The sequence below is a fragment of the Mustela nivalis genome (assembly GCF_964662115.1).
Source record: "Mustela nivalis genome assembly, chromosome: 11".
Lineage (NCBI taxonomy): Eukaryota > Metazoa > Chordata > Mammalia > Carnivora > Mustelidae > Mustela > Mustela nivalis.
The window spans coordinates 34,998,982-35,021,693 of record NC_139030.1 but is presented as its reverse complement, the minus strand read 5'-3'; the positions used below and the strand labels follow the sequence as shown (position 1 = coordinate 35,021,693).

Here is a 22,712-nt window from a genome sequence, read left to right as displayed (position 1 = left end):
AACTATTGGGATCTCACCAAGATAAAAAGCTTTTGCACAGTAAAAGAAATAGTCCACAAAACCAAAAATAACAGAATGGGAGAAGATATTTGCAAATGTCTTATCAGATAAAATGCTAGAATCTAAAATCTATAAAGACCTTAACAACCTCAACACCCAAAGAACAAATAATCCAATCAAGAAAAGGGCAGAAGACATGAACAGACATTTCTGCAAAGAAGACATACATATGGTCAACAGACATATGAAAAAATTCTCCATATCACTTGGCATCAGGGAAATACAAATTAAAACCACAATGAGATATCATCTCATACCAGTCAGAATGGTTATAATAAACAAGTCAGGAAATGACAGATGTTGGTGCAGATGTGGAGAAAGAGTAACCTTCTTACACTTTTGGTGGGAATGTAAGGTATCAAATCCTCTCTGGAAAACAGTGTGGGGGTTCATCAAGGAGTTGAAGATGGAGCTACCCTACAACCCAGAAACTACACTACCGGATATTTACTCCACAAATAACAAATGTAGTGATCTAAAGGGGCACCTGCACCCCAATGTTTATAACAGCAATATCCACAATAGCCATACTATGGAGAGAGCCCAGTTGTCTATCAACAGAAGAATGGATAAAGAAGTTGTGAGATATACTACTCAGCCATCAAAAAATTGAAATCTTGTCATTTGCAATGATGTGGTTGGAACTAGAGGGCATTATACTAAGCAAAATAAGTCAATCAAAGAAAGACAATTATATGATCTCATGCATATGTGCAATTTAAGAAACAAAATAGGATCATAGGGGAAGGGAGGGAAAAATAAAACATGATGAAATCAGAGATGGAGATAAACCATAAGAGACTCTTAATCATAGGAAACTAACTGGGGATTGCTGGAGGGGAGAGGTAGATGGGGTAACTGGGTGATGGACATTATTAGGATGGCATGTGATGTTAAGAGAACTGGGTATTATATAAGACTGATGGATCACTGAACTCTACATTTGAAGCTAATAATACACTATATGTTAAATAATTGAATTCAAATAAAAATATATACATAAAATAAAATAAAATCTCTTCCCAATGGGGCTATCTCTGACGACTGCCTATCCCAGCTTCTCTCTACGCACAACCACATATAGCTCCCTGCCTTGTCCAGAGCTCAGCTAAGCTATGCTTAGTATTGCTTCCTCAACATCTATTTTGTTTGGCTAAGCAGCCTGCAGTAACCTTAAACTGACAGTAGCCCCTCAGCAAATGCACGCCCTGGATAGCAGCTGACAGTCTCAAATATATAAGTTCCTGATTTGATTTCCCCAATCACCCTTGTGTTCAATAGCCTTCCCTGCCTCCCAGGGCCATCCCCTTACACACCCTAAGATAAGACCCCCATGGAGCTAACCAAAATCACACTCTGTTCATTAGCCCAGGAACCCAAAAGCACTCTACCCACAGAACCTAATAAAGGTATGTGCTCTGTGTCTTCTCTCTTTCTCTGTCTGTCTGAACTCTGCTTTGTTTTCCTCTTATGGCACTCAGGTACTTGTTCAGGATCTCTAAGTAAGAAACATCTCTATTTGAATTTATCTTATGGTCTGTTGTTGAACTGTGGTTCACCGCCCAGCACCTTAATGACTGTTAATTAGACAAAGTCATAACAGCCCTTCAACACCTATTCCTTAGTTCAGACTACCACCATCTCAACCTGAACCAAGGCATAGCATCCTTGCAAATCTCCCTTTACTTCTAATCTGTCCTGCCATTCTGTCCTCTATACCTCCAGGAGGGAAGGTTATTTTAATTTTGAATTTTATTAATAATAAAATTATTAATTTCAGTAGCTCCCATCATGTGCAGACTTAAATTCAACTCCTTCACCTCTTTTCATTACTTATTCAGTCTATTCGGCCATTCCAATCACTTAATATCTAGAGTGCAGTCACAAATTGCAAGATCAGCTTTTAGTCTACTAGAGAGTAAAGACTGAGGTTTAGTTCTGAGGTTTAGAGTCCTGGGCACTGATGATGTCCCCACATTTTCTTATCCTCTCAAACATGAAGGTGTTGCTTTGATAAACCAGCAGAAGTTCATGTTGGTAGAGAAAGTCCAAAGAGGAATTTTGTAAAGTATTTCAGTGGTAAATTACCCAGAGTTTAAAGAGCAAGACAAAGCATGAAATTAGCGTCCTTTTCCACTTTAGCAGGAAAGTGTTATTTACAGGACAGTGATACAGAAAACAGGCTTAGAAAGTTTCACAGATATGTGCTGCATCAGTCTCTGTTCTGTATAGCGACTAAGGATCGTGCATTCTGTACCCTTGCCATAATTAACCTGAAACTTTGTAACTGGGTGTGTTGCAAGGAGGATGGGAGAAGGTTAGAGACACCTTTAAATCTAAGATGTCCTAATATATTTCTTATCCCTTTATGATTTTATGTGTTATTTCTCATATCATAATTCCTCCCTGAAGTTGTTTTATGACTACATGTCTAAATGAAATCTTCCCCTCTATAAATTTCTCTACACAAATATATACATATATACATAATATCATATGCATGAACATGTACATATCTATATACTTACTGCACCTTTCCCAACCTCTGCAGATTCATATGCTCCTTATCCTTACTTCCCACTCTAACTTACACATGCCTATTTTATAGTATTGGTGATAATAGTAATAAGCAATAGTATTTATTGGCATTAAATACTAGTTAGTACTTAATCAGTATAAGAAGAAAGTAAATAGTTAATGACTGCTAATAATTACATCAAAACAACTTGGATTAAAATGAAACTGCCTACAGGAATCTATATAGAAAGAAAAGAAAGAATTGAAAAATTTGAAGGTTCAGATATGCTATCACAAAAGCAAATGATATAAATGAAATCTTTACATTTGGTTTCTGACATTTAAGACATTTGCTATATGAAATAGACAACCAGTTTTGTCTTTTCTTCTTTAAAAATAATATTTTGCTGGGTCTACACACTTAAAATTAATTTCCCAAATTATGTTAGACTCTTCAAAAACTCCCACTCCCCTCACTTTTGTTGTCCCTAAGCTAATTTTCGTAGATGATCACATATTATTACTTTTGACCATAATAATATTTTACTAATGTTTAAGTTGTCTTAAACAGTACAAAATTTAAAATTAATAGTATTTTGCAGTTTTCAATCTACTTTTCTTCTTTTGTTTAAAATATTTTCCTTTATGATAACCGTATTTTAAAAATAACTATATAGGACAATTATTTTCATTGTCCTACTGCCTGTTAGTAATTTATTGATGCTTTATGAATTGTAAAATAAGTTTTGATAATTATTAAAATATGGGTTATTCCATGAAATACTATATAAAGTATAATATGATTATTTATGTATATCTAAATGTATATATGTTTGTATATCTTTATTTTAAAACAAGATTCTGCAGGCAATATATGCTCATTTATACTCAAAGGTTATCTCTAATTTAGAGTGATATACAATATACCTTGAAGTATATTACTTTGAAGATAACACCTAAAGTATGACTCCCTTGACAGAATGACTTTAATTATTGTCATTAATAATTTTACTACATATACAAGGTCTCCAATCTCCTTGTCGTATTCTATTTAGTAATCTCTAAAGCCAAGTCTTACTTATGTCCATATTTAGAAGGTAAATTTTGAAGAATGTTGAACTAAAATATCTCACTTCAAAATATGTCTTTTCTAGAAACATTTATGCTTTTAACTAGCCTCAGTGCTCTTGTCTGGCACCCCTGCTGATTTTGCTGACAGCAAAGAAACTACTGGTGCTCTGGAGTTATCCTAGTCATCTTTTATACTTGGAAAATATGGCACTTTGCTCTAATTTTATTCTCTATATGGAAAATGGTGTCTGTTAATGCCTAGAATAGAACAGTGGTATTTTGTTAGTGAAGGATATTTCTTTTTTAGCATTTCCTTATTGAGAAGAAAATATCGCAAGCCACTATATTTTACAACTTTACTACAATATACAATCTAGTTCAGCTCTCTCTCTCTTTCTCTCTATATATGTATGTGTATGTATGTATATATACACACATATACAGAGTATATAATAGACATATATAAAAATATATGCCATATAAAAGCATATAATAATTATATTTCTACTCATTATTATATTTCTATTCATCATCAACCTGAATACTTCTTTAAAGAAATAAAACATATACTTGACAAGCTTAAACATTTTTAAAAAGCTGGAATTATGATCATACATGAATTTTTTCCTGTAAAATGAGATATAGTTCATTAAATAAAGGAGTGTTGGAGGAATACCTCTTCCAATCATTCAAAATAGTACATATATTGAAGGACTGTCATATTTTATCTTCTTTGTAAAACATCGTAATTCTCTTTATTATATTCCATATTTATCTTTCTTGTGTTTCTTATGATGTGCTTTAAATTCTGTCTTCTATTTCACAGTATCTTTCTACTTCTCCCCTTTGTTTCATTTCTATAATGTACCGTTATTATTCCTATCTTATTTCTCTGGTATGTGACCCAGAGGTTTTTTTCAATACTATTCTCTTGTTGGATAGATGATAGACAGACACCTCAAAGATATTCTATCTACCTGAAATTTTGTATAAATTAGGATGCATTTAATAGCAAAAACCTAGCCAAATATATTTTAACCCTAAAAAAATATATTACAACTCTGAGGGGCACCTGGGTGGCTCAGTCAGTTAAGCGGCTGTCTTCAGCTCAGGTCATGATTCCAGGGTCCTGGATTTGGGCTCCCTGCTCAATGGGGTGCAAAGCCTCCTTCTCCCTCTCCCTCTGCCCACACCACCTTCTTCCCCCACTTGTGCTCCTGCACAGGCACTTGCATGCACTCTCTCTCAAATAAATAAAATCTTTAAAAAAAAAAAAGACATTAAAAGCGGTGAAAATTATACAGGAGGGTGATCTGGAAAGTTCTGATATAGCTGTTAAAAGATACTAATGAGGAAGAATTTCTCTCCTCTTCACTGTTGTCTATGATTTCTTTCTTTTTTTATTTTTTAAAGATTTTATTTATTTATTTGACAGAGAGAGATCACAAGTAGACAGAGAGGCAGGCACAGAGAGAGAGGGAAGCAGGTTCCCTGCTGAGCAGAGAGCCCGATGCGGGACTTGATCCCAGGACCTTGAGATCATGACCTGAGCCAAAGGCAGCGGCTTAAACCCACTGAGCCACCCAGGTGCCCTTGTCTATGATTTCTGATTTTATCTTAAGTTCGCCTCAGTTAATAAACATATTTTTTCTTTCACATCCAAATGATAAAAGATAATATTTCTTGTATCTTCTGTGCAAACAGTGGGATTGTTACTTTCATTGGCTTGAATTGTGTCACCTGTCTTGAAATAAAGTGACTATTATGGCCAAAGAGTTGAAGAATTTATTTTCTTTTCCCAATTGAGACTAACCAAGGGAACTCTGAGTGAGCTCAACAGCAATTCTTACCCCCATCCAAACTTATACTTTGAATTCTACACAGCAAAAAATGATTGACTTTCCTAAAGGGAAACTGATGGTATTTTGGTGGAAATAAATGTTGAGGAAACTTAACAAATGCCCATATTTTATGGCCTTTCTCATAAATCAGGGTTTTTTCTTCTATTTATACTACTTCTTTCCAACCAATTTGGTTCTTCAATTTTAATGAGAAATCTGGTTTGCATTGCTCTCAAAAATTTGTTTCCACACTTGTTCTACTTCATATTCTTAGCTATTTTCCAACATACAATGTTATTGATTTTTTTTATGAAATCATGGGGAAAAATGCCAACATGTTATACTTAATAACAGTTTGGTCTTCCCCAGTTATCTAAATTTAAATATACTAATAATAAAGAAATAAGCCACCCACTTATAAGTTAATTTATTTTCACAAGGGATGTCTCTAGAAAACTGCTTCTTTAAAAAAATACAGGGAAAATATCAGAGTAATTATTATATATAAAAACAAATACAAAAGAGAAACATAATCCATCAAAGTAGTTTCATGGTGCCTGGGCGGCTCAGTCAGTTAAGCATCTCACTCATCGTTTTGGCCCAGGTCATGATCTCATGAGTCATGAGATGAAGCCCCACATTGAGGCTCCCATAAAGCAGGGAGTCTGCTAGTGGATTCTGTCTCTCTGCCCCTTTCCTGTCCCCCCTTCAAAAAAAATGACTAAATCTTTTTTTTTGAAAAGTGGTTTCATAGTCTAAACTTCATACAGCAAAACTTTAAAGTTAATAAAGAAGATAGCTGATGTAATTTTGGGAGAGAAAAGAAAACAAAGAATATACCACTATAAACTTCTACTTACTACTTCCAGGGAAAGTGTTCTTTGAGAACTCTTCCAGGGAACTATAATTTTAAACTCCAAAACAAGTATTTCCAAAATCTGTAAAATACATATGAAGTTACAAGATCCCATAAATATTCATCATTTTTATATGGGTATTTTTTTCCATGGTCTTCATTTACTGAATAAGATCTTACTAATTTTGGTAATCTTCAACATATTAATATGATAATATATAGAGAGTTTGATTTTTATATGTGTATTTTTATGTATTAAAATACTTAAAATACAGGGTGCCTCGGTGGCTCAATGGATTAAGCCCCTGCTTTCGACTCAGGTCATGATCTCAGGGTACTGGGATCAAATCCCGCATAAGGCTCTCTGCTCAGCTGGGAGCCTGCTTTCTCCTCTCTCTCTCTGCCTGCTCTCCACCTATTGTGAACTCTGACTGTCAAATAAATAAATAAAATCTTAAAAAAAAAATACTTAAAATACACATGTAAAAATAAATCCTGTGAATTAAGATAACTTTCTCATTGTTTATCATTTATTTGCAGTTTAATAAACATATATTTGTAAATTTATTTCTTCAAGTAATAATAAATCCTAATTTGTTCAGTTATTCTGGTATTAGTTGAAAATTTTCTGTTCTTGTTATCCATAATTTATAGAATAAACTACTTTCAGATATGAGTCTTCTAGTTCATAGGTTCTGTTTAATTCCAGACAGGATTGCTGTGGAAAGTTTTAAAAATAGCCAGATCCTGATAAAATTCATGAACTTAGGAAAAAAGGGAAAAATCTTAGGAGCTTTCATTGAAGAGAACAAATTATCTCTATACTAAAATAAATAGCCTTTCAGTTCCAATATTTCCCATTCTGGAAATCGGAAGACAATGGAATAGCAGTCACACTCTAAAAGATGAAAGGGTTGCAGAAGAGCCCTGTATTCTTCTTAGTAAATGGCATCGTCACTCACATAATTTTTCAGGTCCCAAACCTAGGAATTATTGTTGAATTATCTTTTTCTTCATTATCTATATCTAAATACTTGTTCATTTTACAAATCTTTATAAACTGATATGTTTTCACTTTTATGGAGCCTATGTATTTTTATGTATGTGCAAATTTTAATGACTTTATGACCAAAATTTCAATTCACTCCTGTTACAGAGCTACAATTTCTCTTAAGTCAAAACTCTCTGATCAACAATAGCAGACTACTAAATCCTTTCCTTTTTCCATTCTTACTCTGTGATAAAAATTTTCCCAAACTGTTTCTGGATTATGACACTTAACTGCTCAAAGTACATTGATAACTTCCCATTTTACTTAAAATAAAATTTAAACTCCTTACTTTGCTCTGCCATGACCTTTGTAGTCTCACCTTTTACCTTCTCAAACACATTTCCTACCCCCAACTCTCAAATTCAGTCACTGACCTGAAACCTCACAGGCCTTTCTGTTTCTAGAACACTGCAATTATTTTCTGCCTTAGGGCCTTTGCATAGACAGTTCCCTCTGCACAGGAGGTCTTGTTATGGCTGGTCCCTTTCTGTATTTCCATCTAAGCTCAGATGTCATGGATTCAGTGAAACCTTCCCTGTCTAATTATTAGGGCTTCTAGTCTCTCATATGTACTTAAAGAAAAATGTAATATTAAACTTAATTTAAAATTATATGTGCATTAAATATCTCCTTATCTCCACCTCCTACTATAATTCCTATAAGATCAAAACTTTTTTTCCCCCCTAATGTATAGCTAGGACCTAGGAAAATATGTGACAGAAGTGTTGGAAGAAGAAACATGATTTCATTCTTTAGAATGGATATTAAATTGACTCAGAAGTTGAGAATCACAAGGATAGTTTCAAGAGTACCTTGAACTATACTGTTTTCTTTTCAATCTGAACTGAAACAAAAAAGAATTCTAAAAGAACCTGACCTTATAAATTTCATAATAGTAATTACTTTTTAACCACTTGAGTCTCATTTCACCTAATGGCTCTTTGTCTCTGAATTTTCTTGTAATTTCATCTCTCTTGAGGTCACTAGAAGACTTCAAGCAAGGATATTAAGCTAATCCCAATGAAGACCTCATGATTTCATGTGGAAGTATCCAACCAAATAATAAAATATTGAGGTAGAGAGAAACAAGCTTGAATTCACTGTGAGATGGTATTTATTCTGGCTCAGGGATGCATTTTTTTAATAAGTTTAAGAATGAAAAGAATGTCAAAGCTATCACTTACATATCAAAAGTGATCACTTTTTAAAATTCATTTATGTATTTTTAAATATTTTATTTATTTATTTACATCGAGAGAGAGAGAACAAGCAGGAGAAGGATCAGGCAGAAGGAGAAGGATAATCAGGGTACCTACAGGGGAGCCCAATGTGGGGCTATATCTTAGAGCCCTGAGGTCATGACCCAAGCCAAAGACAGATGGTTAACCAACTGAGCCACCTAGGGGCCCTCAAAGTTGATAACTTTTATTATCAACCAAAATTATTTATCATTCATTAAAGATGATTTAATTGAAGAAGCCTACCTAGCAAACTATGCATGATTTTAAGTTAGTAAACTCTATGATACTGTCATGTTTCTAATATATAAAACATTATAATTAAGTATTTATTTCACAAATGCTACAAAGAAAGTGAATAAACTTCAAATAAATGAATAGATGAAATGAGAAGAGACCTAATACCAGAAAGTTTCAGGAAACTGAGCATACAATAAGATAAAATATTTTGTGAGGCCTCATTATAATTGAATATTAGAAGATCACTTATTGTTTTTCATTGATGGACCAATTTATTGGGTAAAGAATTCAAACTATAATTAGTTCTGTGTAACTATAGAAAAATAATCTATTAAATATATACATATAGAATGATGGAACATAGAAATCCATCTTTTTTTTTTTAATTCCACCAATCCCATTCATTTTAGAGTAGCCTAGATAGAATCTGATTTACTTTAAAATAATTAAAACAGGGGTGCCTGGGTGGCTCAGTGGGTTAAAGCCTCTGCCTTTGACCCAGGTCATGATCCCAGAGTCCTGGGATGGAGCCCCACATCAGGCTATCTACTCAGCAGGGAGCTTGCTTCCTCCTCTCTCTCTGACTGCCTCTCTGCCTACTTGTAATCTCTGTCTGTCAAATAAATAAATAAAATCTTAAAAAATAATAATAATAATTAAACATTGAAAAATGAAATTCAGAAATGATATAACACTTTCAATCTGTGTGCATATGTCAGTGGGTAAGTATATGATTCTTTGACTATACTATAAAGAAAAATACAATAAGAGTATTTTAAAATAAAATAATGCTATATTAGAAGAAACAGACTTTTGCTTCTAATAAAAAATGAGAGTGAATATGACAGTTATGAATGTAGCCCGATTCAAGTGTGTTTTATTGTAATTCAGTTTCTACGTGCAGAGTTTCTGATGAACAATTTTTAGTAATGACTCCCAACAGCCACAACAAAATGAGTTATTCTTCTTTTTTAATATACTAGTTTTATTCTTAGACATTCTAGTAAATATTAAAATCTCTAAAAATAATTTCTATTTATTTGTAGGATGAAGCTACATTTTAGACCCAGGTCATTAGGATGAAGTATTTCATGTGTATGATGAGCAGCAAAGCATTCAAATGACTTACTGGACACACAGGATTAATCTTCAGTTTTTCACACTAACTACATGTAGGATGTCTTCTATGTTTGACCCTTTCCTGGTAAGTGTCACAGTCTTTACAATTACAACCAAAACAACCACTGAGATAGCATTGAACTGAAGCAGAAGTTGGTAAACTGTAGCCTGATGTGCCAGATTGGACCTACAGTCTCTTTTGTATGGCCCATGAGCTTATTTACATTTGCAATGAGTTTAAAGAAAACAAAACAAACACAAAAACCCCAAAGACTATGAGGCAGATATATTTACTATCTGGCACTTACAGAAAACGATATTATGAACCCCTGCACATTTATCTATCTTATTCATCACTGTAACAGGACTAAAATGTTCCCCAAACATAGAAGACCTATAATAACTATTTGCGTAATGGAAGGGAGAAACTGTGATTAGAGTCACATGACTATTAAATAAACACTGAAAGGAAAGTAGAACTCATACCAAAGATGTCAAAAAGAATAAGAATAGTTAAATTAATCCATCAAAGGGATTCAGAACTGAAATGCCATTATCTGTTTTACCTATGACTTCAGGTAAATTTTCTAGCTCAATATATATATAAGTATGTTTATAAAATAACAAAATTTTATGTGTTACTGTGTGCAAAATGTTATGTCCTGTTTTTTATTTTTCCCTCAAAGAATTTTCCTCTATCATTAAATTATTTTCAGGAATGGATATATATATTTTCAGGAATATATATATAGAGAGAGAATATAAATATATAGAGAATATATATATATTCTAATAATATATATAATGTATATATTCTATATATATAATGTATATATTATATATAATGTATATATTCTATATATATATATAAAGAATTATTTCTATGTAGTGCATTGGTTTGATTTGATTTTTTCTTCCATTTCTATTTGTTACTATAAAAGATTTTTTTGAGATTTTATTTATTTATTTGACAGAGAGAGAGGTCACAGGAAGGCAGAGAGGCAGGCAGAGAGAGAGAGGGGGGATGTAGGCTCCCCACTGAGCAGAGAGCCCAAGGAGGGTCTTGATCCCAGGACCCTGAGATCATGAACTGAGCAGAAAGCAGAGGCTTAACCCACTGAGCTACTCAGGTGCCCCTAAAAAATTTTTACTATAAAAATATTATTATAAGTATCTTTTCAATTGACACATTGTTAAATTTCCATTTACTAAGAAATCATCTTTAACAGGTTTACTACTGGCTTAAAGGATCAAAAGTTTTAATTATCTGGTTACATTATACCAAATTGCTTTCATCATATATTGCATTTGTTTATACTATTACCAGCAGTACACTAATGTGTCTCTTATGAAAACTTCAGCCACTCATTTAAGTGACTTCATTAATGACTTCATTCATTCATAATAAGTTAATATGCCCTTTAGACATGGCATCACTCTTAAAGCAAGATGTCTATAAACTTGCTAATTTTATGACAGGGACAAGTAAGTAAATTTTGTCCAGAAATACAATGTTGTAAAAAATCATTTGTTGTAAGGTTCCAAGATCTTTCTTCTTGTCTTGCCTGCTTTAATCTGTTTACTGCTGTATCTTGCAAACAATCTGATTTTCTTTTTAACATTGGTTTTCTCTATTATTACTCCAACCCCACCCCCCAAAAGAAATTACTTTGCCCTCTATCCTAAAATCCTCCCTCAGATTGACAGACATATCTTAACTTAATATTATTATATTTACCTGATACCCCTTATACATAATCACACAAAACTGTGAGTAATAGCTTTGTAATTTTGCAGTGAATTTCAGTACAGAGGGGATAAGAATAAATATATTTTATAAACATATTAATTAGGCTCAGAATAGGAGTCTATCAGTATTTCCATATCTATCTATACATATGTACATATAGTGAACAAAATATTAGATGCATTGAAGTAGACTAAGAAAGTTGTAAAACATTATATAAAATCTGAACTTAAATGATAACACTTACAATATTGAGTAACATGAAATTAGAAAAACTATAGAAGTAATCATTGCCAGATAAAATTTATTAATTCATTTTCCCTAGTCAAGCTCTGAAAACATTACATTATATTGATTAATGGGTGGTTATACCTAGTTGAGTATGGTTCACTGAATTACAAATGTAACATATTTCGCCAATTGAATTTAATAGTCCTAACACCATATTTAATAGGTATTGGTGTTGGCATAACACTTTAAGGGTAGAAGTCTCCATGACACTGTGAATATAATTCCTGTTGGAATTGATTAAAATTTGAAATAAAAAATGAGACAGAGTGTTTATTCCAATTCTAATCCAACTTGCTATCTGTTTTAAGAACCAGATAGTTGATGGGGCACCTGGGTGCCTCAGTGGGTTAAAGCCTCTGCCTTCAGCTCAGGTCATGATCCCAGGGTCCTGTGATCCAACCCCCATGTTGGGGGGTGGGTGTCTCTGCTCAGCAGGGAGCCTGCTTCCTCCTCTCTCTCTGCCTGCCTCTCTGCCTATGTGTGATCTCTCTCTGTCAAATAAATAAATACAATCTTTTTAAAATTTTTTTTTAAAAAGAACCAGACAGTTGATGAAGTTTGCCATTTTTTATATCTTAGGATATTAGGTACATAGAAACTGCACAAAAGGTGGCATTATATCTAAATCGCTTTAGTGATCTCTGCTCATCTAAATTTCCAGACCATGTATTATATTATTATTATTTAATCCATACACTTTCTCTCTTGCTTTATTTTTTATTGCATATGTAAGACTGCATATGCAATTAGTATTTAATTTTGCCTTTCCCAGTTAACCATGTGATGCTTTGAGATGCAGTCTAATTAAAAATCATGTAGACAAATGGAAAGCAGATTCACATTCAAATATTCATTTCTTTAATATTGGTAAACTCTTTACCAATGTCAATATAACTAAAATATCTCTACAAATCTTGCCTTTATTCAACTGTGTGATCTAAAAATTGGTACTTTCCATCTAAAAGATGTACATTAGTCAATAAATATTCAAAATTTTATTTAAAGTTTATGTGCAAGAAGGATACATTAATTGTGTATGTGTGTGCATGTGTATTTGTCTACAAAAGGCAAACCCTTATGTTTGTGTGGATGTGGTGTGTCTTTTGATTAAGACAGGTGTATTTCTTCTCCTTTCTTTATTATTTTGAGTATAGTGACACAGAATGTTACATATGCAATGTTACTTAATCCATAAATGGATTAAGGAGTACACTTGTGATGAGCACCAGGAGTATCAAGAAAGTGTTGAATCATCATATTGGACACCAGAATCTAATATACCCTGTATATTAACCAACTGGGATTAAAATAAAAACTTAAAACAAAAAACATTGAAACTAAAAATACCCACAACTATATTTTAAATAAAGCTTCAACAAATAACGTGCCTGCTTTGATGTTATTGAGCTCCACATGATCCAAATCAGTATAATAATTTTGCATATAGGCTTTAATAATTCTCACATATTCAGTGTAATGAAATGTGTATAGTGAGTTTATCTGGTGGATTTATAATACCTCCATTCTCTGGAAGATGGAAATATGAATACTTGACTTTCTGGAATTATAAATTTTTATTTGGACATTACAATTGAGTGTATAAATCAACAATATACTTAGTAAAAACGTGTTTTTGAAATTGGTTTTTCTGGCACCTGGGTGGCTCAGTCAGTTAAGCGACTACCTCCAGCTCAAGTCATGATCCCAGGGTCCTGGGAGCCAGTCCCGCATCAGGCTCCCTGCTCAGTGGGAAGCCTACTTCTCCCTCTCCCTTTGCTGTTCCCCTGCTTGTACTCTCCCTCTCTGTCAAATAAATAAAACCTTAAAAAAAAAAAAAAGGAAATTGGTTTTTCCCAGTGAATGCCAAAGCATCCATTTAATTCTTTCAAAAATGTACTGTCTTTGATAACTAGCCAACAAATACAGTATCGATTTTGTCATTTACTAACATGGCTAATCTTTAATGGTGTTGTTCTTCTAGGAATAACCTTTATCAAGGACTGTTTGCCTGAAGCAAACATTCCTATACTGTTGTTCTTTCAAAATACATTCATACATCATTCTTCATTTCTACTTTCCTGAGAAATGTTGCATATTCAATACCACTTTCCAAAGACTACACTATTATGATTTAAGTTCCCACAAAATAAAGTTGAACCTTTTCTTACAGTGAAGGTTATTAATTTGATCTGAAACATATTCTTTAATTTATTATTTAATGCCAAAGTCTGCTCAACAAGCTTAAATTTTAGCATTATTTCATAAAAAATAAGCAGTCTTCCTTATATTTGTTTTTAATATTAACATGATATTACTATTAATAACAATCATATTATTAATTGTCACTATTAGTAACATTAACCTTGAGGTAATTTTAACAAGGTAATTTCAGTAATATTACTACAAAATTTAAATTATTAATTTTTAAGAGGAATAATTTAATTAATTAATTAAATTATTAGTTTAAAAAGGAATTTAAAAATTTAAATTATTAATTAAAGAAAGGAATAATATATTATTGACATTTAATGGCAACTCAGAAGAAACTTAATTTTCTATGCAACTATAAGAATGTTGGAAGAACCTTGCATAATCAAAATAAAAAAATGTTCAACTATCACGAAACATGTTTTTCATAACTCAGAAAAAAAAACTGTTATATATTCCACAAAAGAAAAATTGGCAAAGATTTCAATAGTGAAAAAAATCTACTTGAAAATATTGTAAATAGATTTTCAATAGTGAAAAATTTTTGGAAATATTGCAAATAGATTTTTTTCACTATTGCATTATTTGATTCTATAGTTACCTTTGCCATTTTTTGAATTATGGTAAGTGAAATCAAGGACTTAGTATTCATCTCTAGAAATTCTGGACAATATAATAAAAATATCTTTCTCTGATGAAAAAAATTACATTGCAATTATTTTTAGTCATATTTTAATGAAATGTAAATTGAAATTCTTCTAATAGCTAATATTATTTTAAGAAAATAAAGTACAGCTGACCCTTGAACAACATGAGAGTTAGAAGCACCAACCCCCCACACACAGTCAGAAACTCTTATATAACCTTTGGCTCTCCCCAAAATTAATTACTAATAGTGGACTGTTGATTAGAAGCCTTATCAATAACATAGACAATTGACATATTTTGAATGTACTGTATTCTTTCAATAAAGTACACTAAAGAAAAAAAGTGTTAAGAAAATCATAAGGAAGAGAAAATACATTCACTGTACTGTATTTATTGAAAAAAATCCATGTATAAGTGAGCCTACATAGTTCAAACCCATATTGTTCAAGGGTCACTGAATTTAAAATAAACATTAAACAGTCATGCCTAGGTGGCTCAGTCAGTTAAGCATCTGCCTTTAGCCCAGGTCATGATCCCAGGGTCCTGGCATTGAGCCCTGTGTCAGGCTCTCTGCTCAGTGGGAAGTCTGCTTTTCCCTCTCCTTCGGCTGTTCCCCCTGCTTGTACTCTCTCACTATCTCTGTCAAACCAAATAAATAAAATTTTTTAAAAAATAAAATAAACATCAAATATCTATATGAGTAAAAGAGTAAACAACTTTAATATCACATGAATTTTTTCATACTTAAGACTTTTATCCCGGAAAAATAAATACATAGAGTGATTTAGAATGACTCACATAGCTGACATTCTTTCTTTCTGTATTTCATTTTGAATATGATCTGTCAATTGATTAGCATCCTATATCTCACTGGATTGAGTTCATTCTCATTTCTAAGAATAATACTAGAAAATGCTGACTAGTGTCTAGATTAGGGGTGGGAAGCAGGCAAAAGGAGAGCAAGGGAACAAAAAATGTATTTTTCACTTACCCACTCATATTTTATTTTATTATTTTTTAAATTATTTATTTATTTGAGAGACAGAGTGTGAGCAGGGGTAGGAGTAGAAGGAGAGGGACAAGCAAACTCTCACTGAGTGCAGAGCCTTACAGGGGACTCCATGTCATGTCATGAGATCATGATCTGAAGGGAAACTAAGAGTCAACACTTAACCAACTGAGCCACCCAGGTGCCCCTACCGACTTATATTTTAGATGTATACTTTTATTAATTTAATTTCTACGTTCTTACTCATTTTATTTATTGTCAGGGAATTATCTAGTTATCAGTTCAGGCATCCTTTGTCTTCTTTCTTTTTCTGTGGAGCAAATTTATCCCACACACCGCCCCGCTCCCCCATCATTTTGACAACAAAGGGAAAAAAATTCTGCTTATTTCTAGTTTCCTTTGACATATAGGAACCTTTAAGTTCTCACAAAAATGTATCACCTTTCATTATAAAAATCTAAGTATTATAGGTTTCATTTATGATATTAAATTATTGTTCATACTTAGGAAAATAGTTCATACTATTTTATTATGACTATCAGTGGTTAGTTCTAAATTGCATTTAATAGTTCTAAAATAGAACACTGACAACTAAAACAAAAGGCAAAATCTTCCAATATAAGTCTTTACTTACATAATTTAATTTATAAATTATAATTTATATAGTTATATAAATTATAAACTATATAAAGTATAAACTATAATTATAAATTAGTTATAAATTTATAAATTATAAATAATTTACTTGATTTAAGTTACACAATATAACTACTTAGTTTCATGTTTAAATATATTTAATATACATATAATTAATATATGATATAATTTTTTATTCTAGACTTTGTCAAAATGGAATACTATTTCCTATAGAGCTATTTTACATTAGAATTAATTTATAAATAAATAATAAGTAGACTCATGGAGAAAAGAGATTAAATGTACAGCTGCTCTTGTCTTATGAGACTTTTTCTAAAGGAAATGTGTTGGTGTTTTCTTGACCTTCTGCAGAACAATTGTTTTCCATCATTGTAATTACTGAAATCATTACTGAACATGTGATTTGATGCTTAACAACTGAAATAAATATTTAAATTATAGGAATACACTATTTTGTTGATAAAATAATTCATTTGACAACCATTTGACTTCCAATGGGTATTATTTCAAGAAGCATATCATTCATTTGATATCTGGCATTCACACTTAATATGAGTAGGATTCTACTATAAAGAATGGAAAGTTGTTTAAAATAACATGCACCTACAAAAAAAATGGAGCAATCTAACTGAATAGAACAAAAAATAAGAAAATCATTGAGTATTTCTAATGAAAATTTAACAACAACAACAAAAACAATATGACAAATCACCTGCCCCACATTCTCACCTGACACAGATACCAATCAGTGTACAGGCCTACATTTTCTTTCAGAGATTGGCAAGGACAAATAGTTCCTTTCTTTTTCTTTCTGCCTGTGTTAACTAACAAAACAAACCAGCAACTACATCAAAGAAGACATATTGTAAATAACCCAAGACTGGCAGTCCAATTCCACCACATTCATTTTTCAAAGCTATTTTCATAATGCTTAAATCTGAAAAAGACAGTCCAGATTTACTCTGTTCCCCTTGTGCTAAAAGTAAGCCATGTTCTGAAGGAGGAGCAAAAGGAGAGTATATATCATTCCTTTTTAATGCTTATTTGTCACTGATAGAGGTGAGACTACTGGGATTGATTAATAGACTTAATAAAAGGGTTGAAAACTACTTCCTTCATGACATGAATTTTTGGCCATATTTTTAAGTATTTGAAAGTATTTGTTGTATTGAAGTATTGAAAAGTATTGAAGTATTTGATGTAGGAGATGATTAACATGAGCCCAGGCAAAGTGTACAGACTATTACCCAAATATGCCATGTGTTTTCACATCTTCATATTTTATGCATGGTGACACTTCTGCTGAAATTGAACTTTCTTTTATTTACCCTAGGAAAAAAGTCCAACTTTCAAGGCCCAAGTTAGATGCCTAATGAGATAATATTTTGACATATCAGCCATCAAGCTTCTTTCTCTACACACTTAAAATTACTGCTATTTAGCCAGATAGATTGGAGTTGTTCATTGATTTGAGGAGTTGCCAGAGTGAAACCAAGGCTGGACTCTGTAGTACTGGTCTTATACTAAGAAATATATTTAAAAACAAGTTTCTGAGACTGTTTTTGTCCTTTCCCAAAGGACATACTAACAACACGTAACTGGAAGAGAATAACAAAGTTGGAGCAGTAGAGTTTGAATGTTGTACCTACTCACCCACCATCACTAGTTCTAGAATGAGGAAGGGGCCTGGAGGTGAAATTCTCAGATAACATGGAGGATATACAAATAGGTGCCACTGGTGTTAGGTGTCTTATCTGGAACACTGGCTGGCAAGAGCCTAACATACTGCTTTGAACTCTTGGCACAAGCAGAGCCAATATCAAAGAGAAGTTTCATGGAAGGGGAAGCCAGCTGTACTGATTTCTGCAAACCCAAAAAATGCATAATAATAGATGAGAGAACTTATAAGAAAGAATAGGAAAACTAAAAGACTTTTACCAATCTAAATAATTGGATGCAATAGCAGATGCAACATGGGTACAGGGGGGACATAACTATCTCAGCAGATGCCTTCTTGGAGGGAGAAAAGTTACTGTAGACTACATGGGGATAACGTAAACCTTACTGGATATCCTATAATGACTTTTGGTGGGACTTTTTTTCCTATTCATCACATCTTGCCCACTTATTACTTGAAAATAGTTGGGGCATCAGGGTGACTCAGTTGTTAAGCATCTGTATTCAGCTCAGTTCATGATCCTTGGGTCCTGGGATTGAGCCCCACATCAGGCTCCCTGCTCAATGGGAGGCCTGCTTCTCCCTCTTCCACTCCCCCGATTGTGTTCCCTCTCTCTCTTTCTCTTTCTATATCAAATTAAAATCTTTTAAAAAATGAAATTAGTAAGTATCTCCAACAAAAACAACAAAAATCCAAAAAACTAAAGGGAAAATTTTTAAAATAATCCAAGAAGTACTGAAGTAACTTAGTTTATTCTAAAATTATCAATTTAAAATATCCACTATTGGGAATCCTGGATGGTATACTGGGGCTTTGGAAAGGTCTTAGGTATAATTATTTCAAAAGTTTTTTCATATGGAGTATGTATGGCACATTATATCATATTCATTACACACGACATCTCAGAATGAAGCCTTCCATGTTCCTCTTCTTAGTCAAAATCAATTAACCCTTCTGCTCAATTAACAACTTTGTTTACAGCTGTTTTACAGCACTCACAAAGATTTTCATATATTAGAGCTGTTTATGTATAGTCTCCCAGTATAACGGTAAATTTTTAGGTGTACTGAAAACGTCTTTTCAAATATGGATCTCTCAGTTCCTAACAGAGGACTTAGTATCTAGCAAATGTACTATAAATGTAAACGTAACTATATTTAGTTTAACTGGACTGAATTGAAAACATGGAGGAAGATGTGCTAAGTACAGTGAATATTAAAGATATTTGTGAAGATAAAGTGTTGGAACTGGTTTTGGAGTTCAAAGAATAAAAGAAATTTATACCAGGGAGAAATAAGAGTTTTTCACAAGAGAGATGTTGAAGCACAAAGAAAAGATTGGACCATGAGTGAGAATAATTGTTTCCTGGGATTGTTTGTGAAAATGGTAGTTCTATGATCATGAACAAGTGAAAAAATATGTTCTATTCTTTTGAATTACTAATAATATTTATCTTGTAAATCTATAGAACTAATAGTGTAAAAATTAATATATGTGAACATATTTCCTGTAATATAAAGGATATTATAGTATATAGAGCTATTGTTGCATTTATCAATATAATGAATAATAATGAATAGTTATGATGATTTATATTGAAAAAGATATTTGTTCAAAAAACATTATATGCAAGACAACATTCAGGTGATGAAGATTTAGAGGGGAAGAAACAGACAAATATATTTCACTCATAATTTTTTTTCTTTAATAAATTATGTAAATAGTATTCTTGTCAGGTTTTTTAAAAAAGATCTTATTTATTTGACAGAGAGAGATCACAAGTAGGCAGAGAAGCAGGCAGAGAGAGAGGGGAAAGCAGGCTCCTTGCTGAGCAAAGAGCTCAATATGGGACTTGATCCCAGGACCCTGAGATCATGACCCAAGCCAAAGGCAGAGGCTTAACCCACCGAGCCACCCAGGCACCCCGATTCTAGTCAGTTTTTGAGAAGACAGGGAAAAATTTCAAATTTAGCTTTACAACAGTTTAGTTTTATACATCTATTGAGGGACATTCCTTAGAGATATTGCTGTAATAATAGATGGCCAGACAAGAAGTTCAACATTAATTATTTTTAAGTATCTTCTTTCTTTTTTTAATTAATTTAATTTAATTTTTCAGTGTTCCAAAATTCATTGTTTATGCACCACACCCAGTGCTCCATACAATACGTGCCCTCAATAATACCCACCACCAGACTCACCCAACTCCCTCCTTCTCTCCCCTCCAAAACCCTCAGAGTCCACAGTCTCTCATGGTTTGTTCTCCTCTTATTTCCCCCATCTTACTTCTCCTCTCAATCTCCCAATGTCCACCATGTTATTCCTTATGCTCCACAAGTAAGTGAAAACATATGATACTTGACTCTCTGCTTGATTTATTTCACTCAACATAATCTCTTCTAGTCCCATCCATTTGATATAAAAGTTGGGTATTCATCCTTTCTGATGGAGGCATAATACTCCATTGTATATATGGACCATATCTTCTTTATCCATTTGTCCATTGAGGGGCTTCTTGGTTCTTTCCAGTTTGGCAACTGTGGCCATTCCTGTTATGAACATTGGAGTACAAGTGGCCCTTCTTTTCACTACATCTGTCTCTTTGGGGTAAATACCCAGTAGTGCAATTGCAGAGGCACAGGGTAGCTCTATTTTTAATTTTTTAAGGAATCTCCACACTGTTTTTTCTTAAGCAGCTCATCAACTTGGTTTCCCCTTTGAGAGGGTTCCCCTTTCTCCACATCCTCTCCAACACTTGTTTTTTTACTGTCTTATTGGTTTTGGCCATTCTAACTGGTATAAGGTGATATCTCATTGTGCTTTTGATTTGAATCTCCCTGATGACTAATGATGATGAACATTTTTTCATGTGCTTATTAGCCATTTGTATGCCTTCTTTGGAGAAGTCTGTTTAAGTATCTTCTTGAAAAGAAGACTTCTCTGTAGGCTAACTCACATTGAAGTTTCTCAATTCTGAGTTATTAAACATTCTATTTGATCTTTCTCCAAATAATCATCCATATTCTTTGTTTAAGAAGGAATCAATTCTAACCTAGGTAAACACTGTCTCCACACTGCTATCTGATAATGCAATGTGGCATGCAGATGAATATATATATACTGAATATACATAGTAATTAATATCTGTGTAAAAGCAACTAGCTATGTAAGCAAGTCATGGTCAAGAAAAAAAAAATACAAGAATACAGTAGCTAATGAATGCTGAACTCCAAATACAACTAAAAAACAATTTAAGGTAGTCAAATATTGTAAAATAATTCATCAACGTGAATTACTTGTTGAATGATCATTATAAAATAAATTTCAACAGTTATATTAAATATTCTAAATATTTTGATAAATATATGGAAGTCTATTTAGTGAATAAATGAATAAATGGAAAATTCAAGAATTAAGTTAGCTTCTATGCCATTAACCAGGGATTGTACTTTAATAAGATCATATATAAATAAGAAAAAGCAAAATAGCAAGTTGACCTATTAATTCATCCCCAAAACATATGGCCAAAATCAGCGAGGCACTTATGGTAAAAGGAGAAAATATTTGCTTTTTAGATTCAAAGACCCATAAGTTGATTCTAGTACTGTAGTAGAACAATTTTGGGCTCTTGTTTGCAGATATTTGCAAAGTGTATGTATATATGTATGTATGGATTGATTGATTGATTGATTGATTACAAAGTAGTTTTATCTCTCCATCTGTATCATTAAGAAGGGTTAAGAGAAAAATTAATCTCTGTTGCCACGTAGATGAGGCCTTCTCATCAGCAGTCATTTCATTCTCGTACATTTTGAGAAACCCCATATAAATATATGGAGATCCTCCAATAATATTCAAAATTACTCTGAGAAATGTTAAGTCTGTTTCAACCACTACTATGCACCAAGACGACTAAGTTGACTATGGTGCTCTATCTTCTCCTTCTTAGAAATAAGCCCAATGGACTCGTTCAAAATTCATAAAGCTTGTCATAAAATTTAATGTAACAAAGATTGACCATATTACCCAAAAGAAGATAAGATGGTTGTTGGTAGTGGTGGGTTGTGAGAGACTGATAACTTTGGAAGGCTATTTATTTTTTTCTAAAGCATTTTCCTCACTAGTATTTCAAAACTTTGGAGACTCACTTTTATCTTCCATTAAACTTGTACCTTAGAAAGTTATGGCACAGAAAATTGCCCTTTGAGTAACACAAAATCTAAGATAAATGTGGTTCAAGCCACACAGAAACAGCAGATGTGCTAAAAAATGGACTTTCCGGTCATAAAATATGGATTTGTAAATGTTGGATATGTCCAAAAGGAACAAGTTGCACAATTCAAATTTGTTCCCTCACCCTCCCCCCCAAAAAACACAAAACAACTCAAATTCATTCCCTATGATATATTTTGACTGGAAAATATTGAGTGAAGTGGTGAGAGTTTCTTTACTGAAAACTATAATGTCAAGATACTGCATAT

The 22,712-nt window shown here is 32.7% G+C and overlaps 1 long non-coding RNA gene across 1 annotated transcript; it reads left to right on the top strand.

Moving 5' to 3' along the window:
• The first annotated feature begins 1,381 nt into the window (after window positions 1-1,381).
• On the top strand, window positions 1,382-12,937 carry LOC309844314. The gene is made up of 3 exons (XR_014300603.1): window positions 1,382-1,469; window positions 9,921-10,078; window positions 12,804-12,937. It is a non-coding gene; the product is annotated as an uncharacterized lncRNA (long non-coding RNA).
• The last annotated feature ends 9,775 nt before the right edge of the window (window positions 12,938-22,712 follow it).